This window comes from Podarcis vaucheri, assembly GCF_965113315.1.
Source record: "Podarcis vaucheri genome assembly, chromosome: 7".
NCBI lineage: Eukaryota > Metazoa > Chordata > Lepidosauria > Squamata > Lacertidae > Podarcis > Podarcis vaucheri.
The window spans coordinates 51333427-51346381 of record NC_138765.1 but is presented as its reverse complement, the minus strand read 5'-3'; the positions used below and the strand labels follow the sequence as shown (position 1 = coordinate 51346381).

Below are 12955 nucleotides of genomic sequence, written 5' to 3'. Positions count from 1 at the left end.
ACGTTTCCATTCTGCCCTTCAATCATATATTTGTAGGGCAAATTAAAATAGCTTGTAAATCACAATAAAACAGTAATAAAGTAACAAGTGACAACAGCAAAAGGTGGTACTAAAAATAACCGGACCAGAAATAAAAATATATCAAAGGTTAAGAACCTGTGAAAATAAGAATGCCTTTGCCTAGTGCAGATGTCAAGTTAGTCTGCATGAGGAGAGAATTTCACAAGCATGGTGCCACAACCCAAAAGGCCCTCTTGCCCATAGCTTCCACACTTCAGATGAGGAAAGTTTTAGTGTATGTAAAGCTGATAAAGAGGAAGACGTAACATTGACGTCCATGTCCGAAGCCATATACGGTTCTGAAGCTAGTACGACAAGAAGCTAGCAAAGCTATCTGGCACAATGTGTTTCTAACACTTGGTCCCAGTTAGTAGCTGACAGTAGCTGTGTTTTGAACTAACCGCAGTTTCCAGACAGTCTTCAAAGGCACCCCATACTCACTGTAGTAGTCTTAACTGGTAGTTACCAGAACATGGGTATCTGTAGCCAAGCTCTTTCTCTCCAGGATCACAGCTCAGGTATCAGCCTTGGCCAGTAAAAGGCCCTCTTGTGCCACTTGGATCTCTAGCAACAGAGCTGGAGCAATTCCTAACTGCAAATCTAATCCTTTAGCGGGAGCGATCTGGAACCTAATTCAGGACAGGTAGGATATAATACCACTTCCGTGGACAGTACCAACCACCAGTACTTCCATCTCATAAAGACTAAGTTTCCTGGTCCATTGCTGGCTTGAGGCAATGAGTCAGCATTTCTATTGCTTCATCTGAATCTGATATAAAGGAGAGCTAGAGCTGAAGGTCATCTCTAGTTATGACTGAGGGCTCATCCACACCTCCACTTGTTTTGCTGCTTTCTCCCAGGAAAACCTGCTGTTTACTGATGAATCAGAACAAATGTCAATAGGTTTTTCTGTGGATTGACATTTGTTCTGATTCAGTGGTATACTGTGGGTATTTCCAGGGAAAGCAGCAGGACAAATGAAAAACCGCTTTTACCTGTGCCTAGAAAGCACAGGATAAGTGCAAAACATCTCAGACTCGGCAGCAAAACTGTGGAGATGCATTGAGTGTCAAAACTGCAGATAATCTCACTCAAAAAATTCCTGTAGATGTTAAAACCCTCTGTGTTCCCATGGAATAGACGTCATGGAGTTAAGCAGAACTCACTCAGCACTATGAAACAGAGTGAGCCCTCCAGATAAGAGTAGAACCACTGAAGCACCATGCCCCAGCTCCCAAACCTGAAACCCTATCTGGAAGGATACTTAGCTGAATCCACAGAGAGAGCCTGGAGCAGGGGTGACCAAGCAGCCATGGGTGCCATGGCACTTGTAAATATCTTCATTGGTGCTCCCAGGCAGGGACCCTGTACTCTGGGCTTTCATTTTTTAGCAAATAAGTCTCTAGCCCTCCTAGAGAGAGAAAAAGTTATGAAGCACAATGTGCAGGTACTCTTTCTAAGCAGTTCCTGTGAAATGAACTTGGCTGACTGCTTCAGTGATTTTAGTCTATGCATGAAGTCAGAGGTGTGATTAATAAATAAGTTGTTTGGACACCAGGTAACAGGAATCCCTGGGGCCCTAAAGAGCTACTTCCTTCCCCTCCACTTTAGTACTTCTGTCTTTTCTACTCCTTGCATTCACCCATTTGCTGCTCTATTTGATTTGATTTGCTGTTTGCCAGTCACATTATCTCCTCATACACCCCTAAAATTGAGGAGCTAGTAGATGACATTCAGCCTCAGGCTTCCCACTAACCTGGGCCAGTATTGTTCAACTACTACTATGGTGAGGTTTTTAATGTATTTTGTGTGCATTTCCCATGTATTTTTATTCTTTTTTGTTCCTTAAAAACTCAGACTTGCCAACCAGCATTAAGTATGTATTTTTATTTGTGACTATATATGAAATATGGCTGGCTATAGTAATTCAAAATTATTCCTCAATTCAGCTATCTTTTAATTTCCAGCTCTACAACAATACCCCAGCAAGAAACAAAGTTACAACCAGTGCCTGTAAAAGAGGGTTTCCTACCAAAAATATTCAGATAACAATAAATAAATAAATAGTTTTTTATGTGTTTAAACCATTTAATGTTATCATCTCTTTTCTTTTTCTCCTGTTTTGGAGTTGGCAGCCATTTTGTGTAACACTTCTGGCAGGAGCCATTTTCTTACTGGTGCTATTTTCTGAGTGGTGCCTTCTCAAAACTCCAAATGTGCCCCTAGACCTCAAAATGTTGGTGATCATTGGCCTGAAGAATAAGTAGGGTCACATTCCCCCGTCCTTCTCCCGTTACAGGCTATCTGTCCAAGCAACAAGATAGTTTCTGTGCCAAAATGAAGCCTGAAACAATACCAAAATTTAGCACTAAATGGGGGGCTATTTCCAAAAAAAGAGAATGATAATTTCAGGAGGTGGAGTGTCAAACCTGTTTGTGGGAGGGAGCTGCTTATTTTACTAGTAGCAACAGCAGTCTCTGCAGCGATGACTCTTTTTCCCCTCCTAAGTGACACTGCCTACCACCACAGGTTTTTAATGAAAGTGGCTGCAGCTAGAGCTCTTGGTTCAGTCACTATCATGTTTTCCCACTCTCTACATATTAGCCATTTGAAACCCTGGTTTGGCTCTGAGTGGGAGAAAGGGAAGAAGAAGCTTGCCTCTGCTGCTCCCCTTGTAGGCACAACATTTAAAAGCAAAAAATAGCCATCACCATGGGCACCACTGCCACCAGGATAAGCAGCTCCCAACCACTTAAATGGCAAACTGATTAATGCTCCTCTCAGGTTCCCACTTGTAAAAAGGTAAAGGACCCCTGGATGGTTAAGTCCAGTCAAATGCAACTACGGCGTGTGGTGCTCATCTTGCTTTTCAGGCTGAGAGACCTGGCGTTTGTCCACAGACAGTTTTCTGAGTCATGCGGCCAGCATGACTGAACCACTACTGGCACACGGAGGACCGTGACAAGTGCCAGAGCACACAAAAACGCCATTTCCCTTCCTGCTGAAGCAGTACCTATTTACCTACTTGCATTGGTATGCTTTCGTGTGTTTTTTTTAATAAGATATTTATTAAGATTTTCAAAGTATTACAAAATAAAAATGAAAAAATACAAAAATACAAAATAAAAAAAATAGTTAAAATCAACTCCATCTTTCCATTACTTATTTTTCATTAGCTTATTTCCCGGACCTCCTCGCGCCTCCCTTTTTTGTATTCCAATTCAGTTTGTTGGTTCAGCAAATCCCTACCCTCTTTGTTTATCCTAGTCTTTAATTTTAAAATATTATGACATTAAGTTTTTACCTAAATAATCCATTTTTCATATTCCCTTATAATATTACAGCTGAAAACTGCTTAATTTCTATCCAACATCATTCTAACATTCATCAATTTTACAATATTTCTGTAGATAGTCTTTAAATTTCTTCCAATCTTCTTCCACCGACTCTTCTCCCTGGTCTCGGATTCTGCCAGCACTGGTATGCTTTCGAACTGCTAGGTTGGCAGGAGCCGAGACAGAGCAATGGGAGCTCACCCCATCACACAGATTCAAACTGCTAACCTTCCAATCAGCAAGCCCAAGAGGCTCAGTGGTTTAGACCACAGTGCCACCCGTGTCCCTGGATCCAAAAGACACTATGGTGGCAAAGTACTATTATTTGCTGCCATTATCACTACTGAGAGTGAACTCAATAATGAGCTTTTTCTGAGTTTAGTTGGATCCACATCTAGACATCTGCCACTTGTGTTTTTGCAATCTCCCAGTCTGCTTCATTGCCTCTAGCTCTGAGAACAGGCTACTCAAACAGGTCCACCACCCTAGTAGAGGGCAATGGCTGAAGAAGTCATCAAGCATCTCATACTGGGGAATCTAATATGACAGTTGACCATCACAGTATGAAACCAAGTGTTCACTCACTTCCCAAAGGAAAGACTTCTACTGCTGGGTAAATACATCTGCAGATAGGAGGGGATTAGGGGAGTGACTGATGGCAAGCTATCCCACCACACCATGCTGCTCCAATGGCAGCAGAGGTGGTAGAAGCCAAATCACTACCAGGTGGTGCCCCAGGCTGGCTGGTGCTGCCCCTCATTACACACTATTAGGAAACACTCAACATCCAATTATAAGCATGGGGGTCCAACTGGACAAGAAATCAGAGATCTGTGAGACATCTCTTTAAATTTCTTTAAGAACAAGCCTTGGGGAGTGCCTAAAGCACTCTCCTCCCACACCTATGGCACTTTCCTGGTGTAAATGGCCACCTCAAGCTGCAACTTGTTTCATTACAGAAAAACATTTGAGCCTAGAAATTAAGCATATTAGCAGTGATGAGAAATATAAGAAATCATTGTTTAAATTTAAGATAAGCCCAGAAATGAGACAACACACATAGTGAAATGCTCTGATACCTGAGCTGATATTGGTCTGGCAAAACTGAGCTATAAATAAAGTACAGTTTCTTCATGTTGGCAGTTGTGCTCCCAAACTTCAAAGCTACTCGAGTCAGCCCAGCCATTTTCTGCATCTAACATGATCAGGTGGGTGACACCTCCTTTGCCAAGTTCTTGGGCAGGAGCACAGGTTCCTGGAAGGGAAAAGCTGAAGCACAGGGTGGAATACTGTAATGTTAAGATTAAACTGCACATTCACTTTCCTAAAGCCTTTGGGCTGCACTTGTGCAGACAGAATATTCCAGCAATTCAAATGATTTCTTCAGCACTACAAGCAGCACAAAAATGTTGCTTCCACAGGACTCTCATGAGGGTTTTATAAACTTAATTAATAGATGATAGATATTTGCAGCTTTAATTCCAGTTCAACTAAAGCCTTTTTTCTGGGAAATTTCAAGTCTCAGCCAACATCAATGAAGTTAGAGCTTTTCTGGGCAGCCTGAGGGCAGCCAGGTACTAGCAGGTGTCTGCTGCTTGAAAATCAATTAACACCGACCCTGCATTCTGGCCACTAAAACTGCTTTGCTGCTGCATGTGACTAAATGCTGTTTTAGATTCTGAAAATGGAAATATTCCCACAAACAGAATTTCTTCAAAAAATGATGTTGGTTGCGCCAAAGGGGAGGGAGGGGTAAGAGGGTTCCTGGATCACTATAGCATGAGTTTGCCAGGAAAAGAATTCCTGGTGCAAAGTCCACAGAACTTCTCAGGACAGAAATGTCATTTATCACCTATATTTAAAGTTGAATTTGCTGATATTTTATGGTATTCGATATTATTTCTATTAACATTTTATGCTGAAATTACAGAATGATTCGTGAGTACTGAATTTTTGATTGCTTTTACACTTGCTGGGACACTATTAAAGTTGATTTACGTTAATAGCACTGTAAGAAGATATTAACAATGAAATTTCCAAAAGCACTTAGCATCCCATAATTGGAGTTAAATGACAAAAAGAGAGAGGATAATAAAGCAAGGGGAGAGAAAAGAAGAGAGGGAGATTTTTGACAATATTCCCTCTGCTACCCTCTGTTTGCCATTACACTATACAAGCTTGTTCCATGAAAGAATAAAACTACCAATCAAGAAAGGGAATCCTGCTTAGCTGACTGAGAAATGTGGTGCAAAGGTGAAGGACTCAACAATAAAGTAGAACTTAAGAGGCAGAACTTTCTGATTGTTTCTTTTTCTGACAAGTAAACACTCCTTTCAGTGTTTACTGTTTATGGCAATCAGAGATTCTGGTGAAGGAGATACAGTGATATGTGTCAATAAAAATTCATATCGACAGAAGCCCAATTACAAGAAAAGAGGAACAGTGGAATAGAAATTTAATAAATAAATAAAATATTCATAAGCACCTTCTTTGGCAACTCCCTGCTTGGGAGGCCAAGAACTGGAATTAACACATGTCACAGGGCAGATGTGGTGGCAGCAGAATTAATAACTGGGTTTGAGCAGTTGTGATGAGCAGGGGCATCTCATCCCCCTGTGATATCAATGTCTCTGCTAGTTGGATTGTGTGAGCTTAGCAGAAGCCAGAGAGAAGTTTGCTTTAAAAAAAAACAAAAAACAAACCAGCCTTTCTCCTACTGGTGACAGCTGATGCTTTAGGGGTAGGCTATGTACAAACAGTAGATTTCACAGATGCAAGAGTATTGGAAAATTAGCACAGCCACAACTCAGCTTAGTGGGATACACACACTCAAGTTCTGTGTTCCATCACTGCCTCTGGGAAAACCAGGTTTTCATTGATGAGAATGCCTATAATTATTCAGTTCTCCTGAACAGTTAAGTCCAGTCAAAGGCGACTATGGGGTTGCAGCACTCATCTCACTTTCAGGCTGAGGGCATTTGTCCACAGACAGCTTTCAGGGTCCTGTGGCAAGCATGACTTAACTGCTACTGGTGCAACAGGACATGGTGACAGAAACCAGAACCAAAACCAAAGTGCACGGAAACGCCATTTACCTTCCGGCCACAGCGGTACCTCTTTATCTACAGTACGTGTACTGGCGTGCTTTCAAATTGCTAGGTTGGCAGGAGCTGGGACACAGCAACGGGAGCTCACCCTGCTGTGGGGATTTGAACGGCCAACCTTCTGATCGGCAAGCCCAAAACAAGTGCACTCCCTGTGGCATATAAGAATTGTCCCTAGGTAACCAGACAGACGGGTTTGAAAAGCAGAAGGAACTCACTTGTTTTTCCATGAACCTGTAGAAGGATGTGTGGCTGCCCAAGAGCATATTACACAGAGCTGGACCATTTCCTAGAAGGGAAGGAAGAAGGGTTGTATCCAAGTTTAGTCATGCTCAAGCAGAACTATTGAAATTAATGGACATTACTAACCTAGGCTCATTAATTTCAATGAGTCAACTCTAAATAGAACTTAGCTGGATACAAACCATACTGTGCAGGTAAGGTAGTAGCAGATAGCTGTTTACACTGACCTTCTGCCCCCAGATTCTGGGCCATGGAAATGCTCTAGGCAGTGTGGGACAGACATGTTACCTCTGCTATCCATTTTGCACACTTTTGCCAGGTTCCTGGTTAGCATGTTCAGGCACATTTCAGCTGAAAAATGGGTGGGGGATAGGCAGATGTGGCTTGGGACCCCAGAATGGTTCTCCCATTACTGGAAGCCGCTGCTGCAAACTGACTGTCGTCCCCCACAAACCTCCCTGTCCCCTGTTCCTGATTTTCTTTCCAGGAATTTACAAACATTTTCCACAGATCAATATTGGTATTGATTATTCATTGTGAGTGAATCATGTGTCTTTGGTGATCCAGCCTGGCAGAGTAAGCAGCCAAAGGCTGCTGCAGTAAAAAAGAAAGAAGGAAAGAAAGAACAACATACATACATACATACATACCTACATACATAAAAAAAACAACAACAACCCAGAAGGCAAGAGGGACCCAGCTCTTGCTGGGCTTGCTGCTGACAGCAATGCACTGACAGAAGGGGAGGAAGAAAGGAAGGAAAATGCAAAGGCAAGTAAAAGCATGGAGAGGAGGAGGCAGCAGAAAGAAAGATGACAAAGTCTCAACTGGCAAGTGTGTTCCTTCCAGGGCACCTTGGGAGACATGCAGTCCAGCCATCGCCATTCCATGCACAGATGCAGTGGACCTTTTGATCAGGGAAGAAGAAGTGACTCATGTTTCTGGTATCTGCTACGTAACAACATTGGGGGAATTCCTTGGCTCACTGACAGCAAAAGAGGAAAGCCGAATCAATGAGGTAACAGTAGATTGCTTTCTACTGCCTTCCTAGGAATACACAGTCATCCTGGATGTCTTTAGCATCTCACCGCTTCTGAACATTTAAATGGATCAACATCATTTACAAAGTGAGTAAATAAAAAGCCTTTCATAATTTGCTTGCCAGCTAATGCAAAACTGTATTTTTTAGACTTGGGAGAAAATCAGATCGTTGTGGCATTTGGTGTACATAGACATGTGGAGAACAGCCGAGGGGGGTGGGGAGCAGCTAATTGCTGGTTATGTTTTAAAAGGGATTATGAAAAAAGACAGAGAAACGATCACAGGAAAACAGTCTGGATCACAGTCAAAATCAAAGATGAGCAAGGCTGGAGTGCCTGAGACGGCACCAGCTGTTTCTGACAGCTCTTGGATGGGGTTTCTTGGTATTTCCTATGGATGGCAAAGCCCCTGGAACCAGGGAGATTTCTAGAAAGGAGCATGGTGTCAAGAACTGGAGCTGGGAGAAGATGGCTAAGTAATGATTAACTGGAGGTTGCCGAAAACCCTTTTTGGAGCCTCAAGCAAATTCAGAGAGCAAGAGAGCACAAAAGATAAGAGTCTTAAAAATTAACCATTCAACAACAGAAGTAGACATTTTTCCATCTCCTGAAGACACCATGACTTTTCAATACAGGAAGGCTGGATTAGTTAACTTCACTTTTGATAAAGGATCTAGGAAGCCTAGACATACAATCTGTACCAGCTGGACTGAAATGTATAAATTCTTCCTGGAATCAAAAGGGGGGGGGGAATACTCCAAATGCCTCTCCAAGCAGGGAACTGCAATACTGTTGTTCTGCATACACACAGAAAAAAATAAGCTTTCTGATGGAATGTGAACTGGCTATCTTCCTTCCAGTCTCTGTTCAACATGGCCATTTCAGAGCAGGACAAAGTAAGTCTCTTCTTCAAGGTCTTAGTCTCTCTTCATCATGGCTGTATTTTATCCCATCAAACTCTGTGGTGGCTCAGAAGAAGAAACAGTATTGTCTATGCAAGCAGGAATCTTTGGGGGCATGGGTGAGGGTTAAGGCGGCAGCAGCATCAACTAATACAATAGACCTTTGGACATTTCATTCTTGAACCATCTTCCAAAAGCTGTATATGTGGCATTGTGTATGAAAAGAAAGAGAGCACAAGATAAGCAAAAAGCAGGCAAGTAAAATGCTTGGGCATTTCCGTGGTCATTATCAGCAGAACTAGTCTGGTTGTAAGCTCCATGCTGTGGAGTGCCTGCACAGACCTGATTGGCATGTTAAACCGAGAGTGCTTCAGTAGCATACTAACCAAGTTATGATAAACCCAGGCAATCAGCAAGTGGTAATCTTCCCTGCTCTAATGTGTCAGAGGCAGACTCACAGCTACCGGTACTTTGTTCCTTTGTTAGCCTCTTCTGCATTGAGATTTTTGCTTTCCTGATTTTTAAAAAAGACTGGAAGAGAAGGTTGTACAGTGGTACCTCGGGTTACAAACGCTTTGGGTTACAAACTCTGCTAACCTGGAAGTAGTTACCTTGGGTTACGAACTTTGCCCCAATATGAGAACGGAAATCGCACGGCGGCGGCGCAGCGGCAGCAGGAGGCCCCTATTAGCAAAAGCGCACCTCATGTTAAGAACAGTTTCAGGTTAAGATCGGACCTCCAGAACAAATTAGGTTCGTAACCCGAGGTACCACTATACTTCCAATAGCTATAATGAAAACAAACAAGCTCTCAGAACAGGTGGAGCAGACAAAACATGGCAACAATATCCAAAAGAGACCTTTGCTGTGTTGGAAGTCAAGCCAAAGTTTGTTCATTTGTTTTATGTCCCACCTTCCCCCTAGTACAGGACCCAAGGTGGTTCACAACATGAATTTAAACAAATACAACGAAAACCACACTAATCAATATAATTTTTTTTTTACAAAGTTAGTCTATTAAAACAGCAGTGAATCCAAACACTTAAAAACATTTTAAAATGTAACAGCAAAAAACAAATAAACAAAACCATACAACACCCTGCCACAACAGCCAGTTAGTAGAAAAAGTCCTCTCTAAACAAAAAAGTCTTTACCAGCCGGCAGCAGGAAAGCAGAGAGGTGGCCAGCCTAATCTCCCATGGAAGTGAGTTCCACAGTTTAGGAGCAGCCATTGAAAAGGTCCTCTCTTGTATCCTCACCAAATGTGCCCATGAAGGTGGCGGGGCCAAGAAAAACCTCAGAAAATCTCAAAGCTTAGGTAAGCTCATATAGGGAGAAACAGTCCTTCAGATAACATGGACCCAAGCTGTATAGGGGTTTGTAGGTCATAACCAGCACTTCTAATTGTGCCAGAAACAGACCATTAGCCAGTGGAGCTGTTGTAACAAGGAGTTTTTGTTCTCCTTGTAACTGGCTCTAATCAGCAATGAAGTCATAGCATCTTGGACCCACTAAAGTTTCTGAACCCTTTCCAAAGGCAGCCCCACATACAGCACACTATAGCATAGCTGTCAACTTTTCCCTTTTCTTGCGAGGAATCCTATTTGGAATAAGGGATTTTCCCTTAAAAATAGGGAAACATTGACAGCTATGCACTTTAGTGATATGTATGGTGTGTAACTAAAACAGATATCACTGTCCCCAGATCAGACATCTCCAGGAACGGACACAGCCAACACACTAATTATAAATGTGCAAAAGTTAAGCACTTTTCTGTTCATTTCAATGTGAGAACTTCTATCTCTCATTAAAGTCAATTAAACTTAGAAGTGCTTGACTTCAGCTGAATTGTAATGCCATTTTTTTCACAGAATAAGATCAAACATATTTACTTATTTATTTGTTAAATTGGTATCCTGTATTTCCACCAATTGCTGCTTAAGGTGACCTGCATAGTCCATCATCGATGGCCAGACGTCAGCTGGTATAGGAATATATGACTTGACAGAAACAGAGAGTATGCACTGTTAGATAAATCTACTTTCCACAATTGGTCAACACAAAATTTATAAATGATCCCTCTAAAATGATCTCTTTATAGCATAGTTGTGAAAAGAATGACATTAAATATGCACCAAAGCTGAGACTGCATCTCATTTATCTCAAGTGCAGTATGGACACTGGTATGGATTCAGTGAGTGTTGTTGGATGTACATTTATCACACCAAAAGCCACATCTTTTTATTTGCTTTTTCTTTTGTCTTTCATTACCTTGAAGTATCATGCAGTTGAATTTGGTTTCATGAAAATCTGAATATTTATGACTGGATGAGACAATTATTTGCATTGGTTAGGAGAGTTTTAAATGTTTGCCCATGTGGTTTTCAACATTCTTCTGCCATTAGTAATCATAGTTAATGATCTTCATTTTGAAATCTGAAAGGGCAATTGCATCCTGTTGATCCTGTTAGATCACGATGTGTTTGTAATTTGTCTGGGGGAACTAGTATGAGTTGGAGGAGCTATTCTAGCACACTACCACACATTTCTGTCAGGAAAATCAAATAGGATTATGTTGAATAACTGTTCATCTCCTCCCATTCCCATCCAAGTGTTTCTACCTGGTCCCCCCACCCTGTTTCCATACAAGAAGAAGAAGAGTTTTGGATTTGATATCCCGCTTTATCACTACCCGAAGGAGTCTCAAAGCGGCTAACATTCTCCTTTCCCTTCCTCCCCCACAACAAACACTCTGTGAGGTGAGTGGGGCTGAGAGACTACAGAGAAGTGTGACTAGCCCAAGGTCACCCAGCAGCTGCATGTGGAGGAGCGGAGACACAAACCCGGTTCCCCGGATTACGAGTCTACCGCTCCTAACCACTACATCACACTGGCTCTTACCACACAAGGGACTAGATGAAACCTTGGAGAAATTCTGGAGTGCAGTATCACTTATTTATGTAATCACATCAAATGCTACGTGTTTTTCATCTCACTCAGGCTATGCAGTACTGCTGCCTCCCCAGTTTGGTCATGATGGATATCAGATGCAAGATACTTGGAGTTGAACCCAGACAAGTTTGAAGTTGTGATGGTTGGCATAAATCTTGTGACTTGGAAGGGAATAGTCTTAAGAACGCTTGTGCTCCTACTCACCGCATTCTAAAAACAAACATTATTTTCAAAACTGTCAACTGTAATTTGTCCTATAATCATTTAAAAAAGAGGTTTGTTCCCTTCATCAACAATAGTTTGATTTCCTTTGTTTCAAACTAGCATCTTCTATGTACCATTTCTGAACTAATCTAATCTAAATGGGATTTTTGTGATCTGCTATTCAGCTTTGAAGCAATCCCATTTTTGCTCCATTCACCCTGCACACCCAACATAGATGGCTTTAAGCCCTTCTGTTTCACAGCCTTGAATGCTTCTGAAACTGAAACTGTATCTAGGAGTCCAGGATTCAACAGCTACCAGATGTTTGTTTCAGAAATTACTCTGTCTTCTAAGAAGGCTACACATTTTGCCTTTGCTTAGCACCATGAACATTCCAGAGGCCAAAGAAACCTGTGCTTGAAAACCACATAGATGTTCCTCCTGTGCAAGTCAATACATTTATGAAGGTAGCAATCCAAAATAGAATTTTTAGAATGCTTAGGCAGCAGTCTTTTGCACACTTACTTGTAAGGCCAAATGATCTCAGTGAGACTTACTTTCAAGTATATATGCACAGGATTACAGTTAGTGTGCATAAATCTTACCTCAACAAGCCATTGAGACAAAGCTGTGGCAACAGCATGGCACTGCTCAGTTGAGGAGAGGAACTCTTCTTACCCCTTATTGAAGGTGGTGGAAGCTCTTCCCTTTCATCACCTGTACAAATAAAAAGGAGATCAGTGACATTATTCTGAATAATTGGCATTTGCTATGAATTAGCATTACCCTGATATCCCTTGGTGCTAGTGTCGGTCATCTTCCACCCTGAATACTCCTTGACCTTCACTTGGGTGGTTTTCTTTAGTCTTTCTGTTTTTCTTTATTTGGTTTTTCCAGCATCTGCCTAAGAGGCAGTGCTTTTTTCTTCCTAAAAATGTTTAGAGGTACTCTCATTTTCCTACACATATTGAAATACTGCCCCTCAATGAGGCCAAACTTTGATTCACAAAATGTTTAGGGGTATGCGTACCCCTGCGTACCCCCAGGAAAAAAGCACTGCTGAGAGGTATTAATATTAACAAAAATAGCTTCCAGATGGGTAGATGTAGCCTGTA

General features: G+C 41.8%; 1 protein-coding gene across 11 annotated transcripts in view; it reads right to left on the bottom strand.

Moving 5' to 3' along the window:
• ZFHX3 (zinc finger homeobox 3) overlaps nt 1–12955 on the bottom strand; it is a 262705-nt gene that overhangs the window by 234793 nt on the left and 14957 nt on the right. For 7 of the 11 annotated variants that reach the window (XM_082229254.1, XM_082229255.1, XM_082229251.1 and 4 more), the window contains 2 exons: nt 12446–12557; nt 6718–6788 (listed from right to left, as the gene is read on the bottom strand). The gene's annotated coding sequence lies outside the window, so the exon portion shown is untranslated. The remainder of the gene's footprint in view (nt 1–6717; nt 6789–12445; nt 12558–12955) is intronic. The other 4 variants (XM_082229258.1, XM_082229256.1, XM_082229244.1 and 1 more) reach the window with 1 other exon arrangement.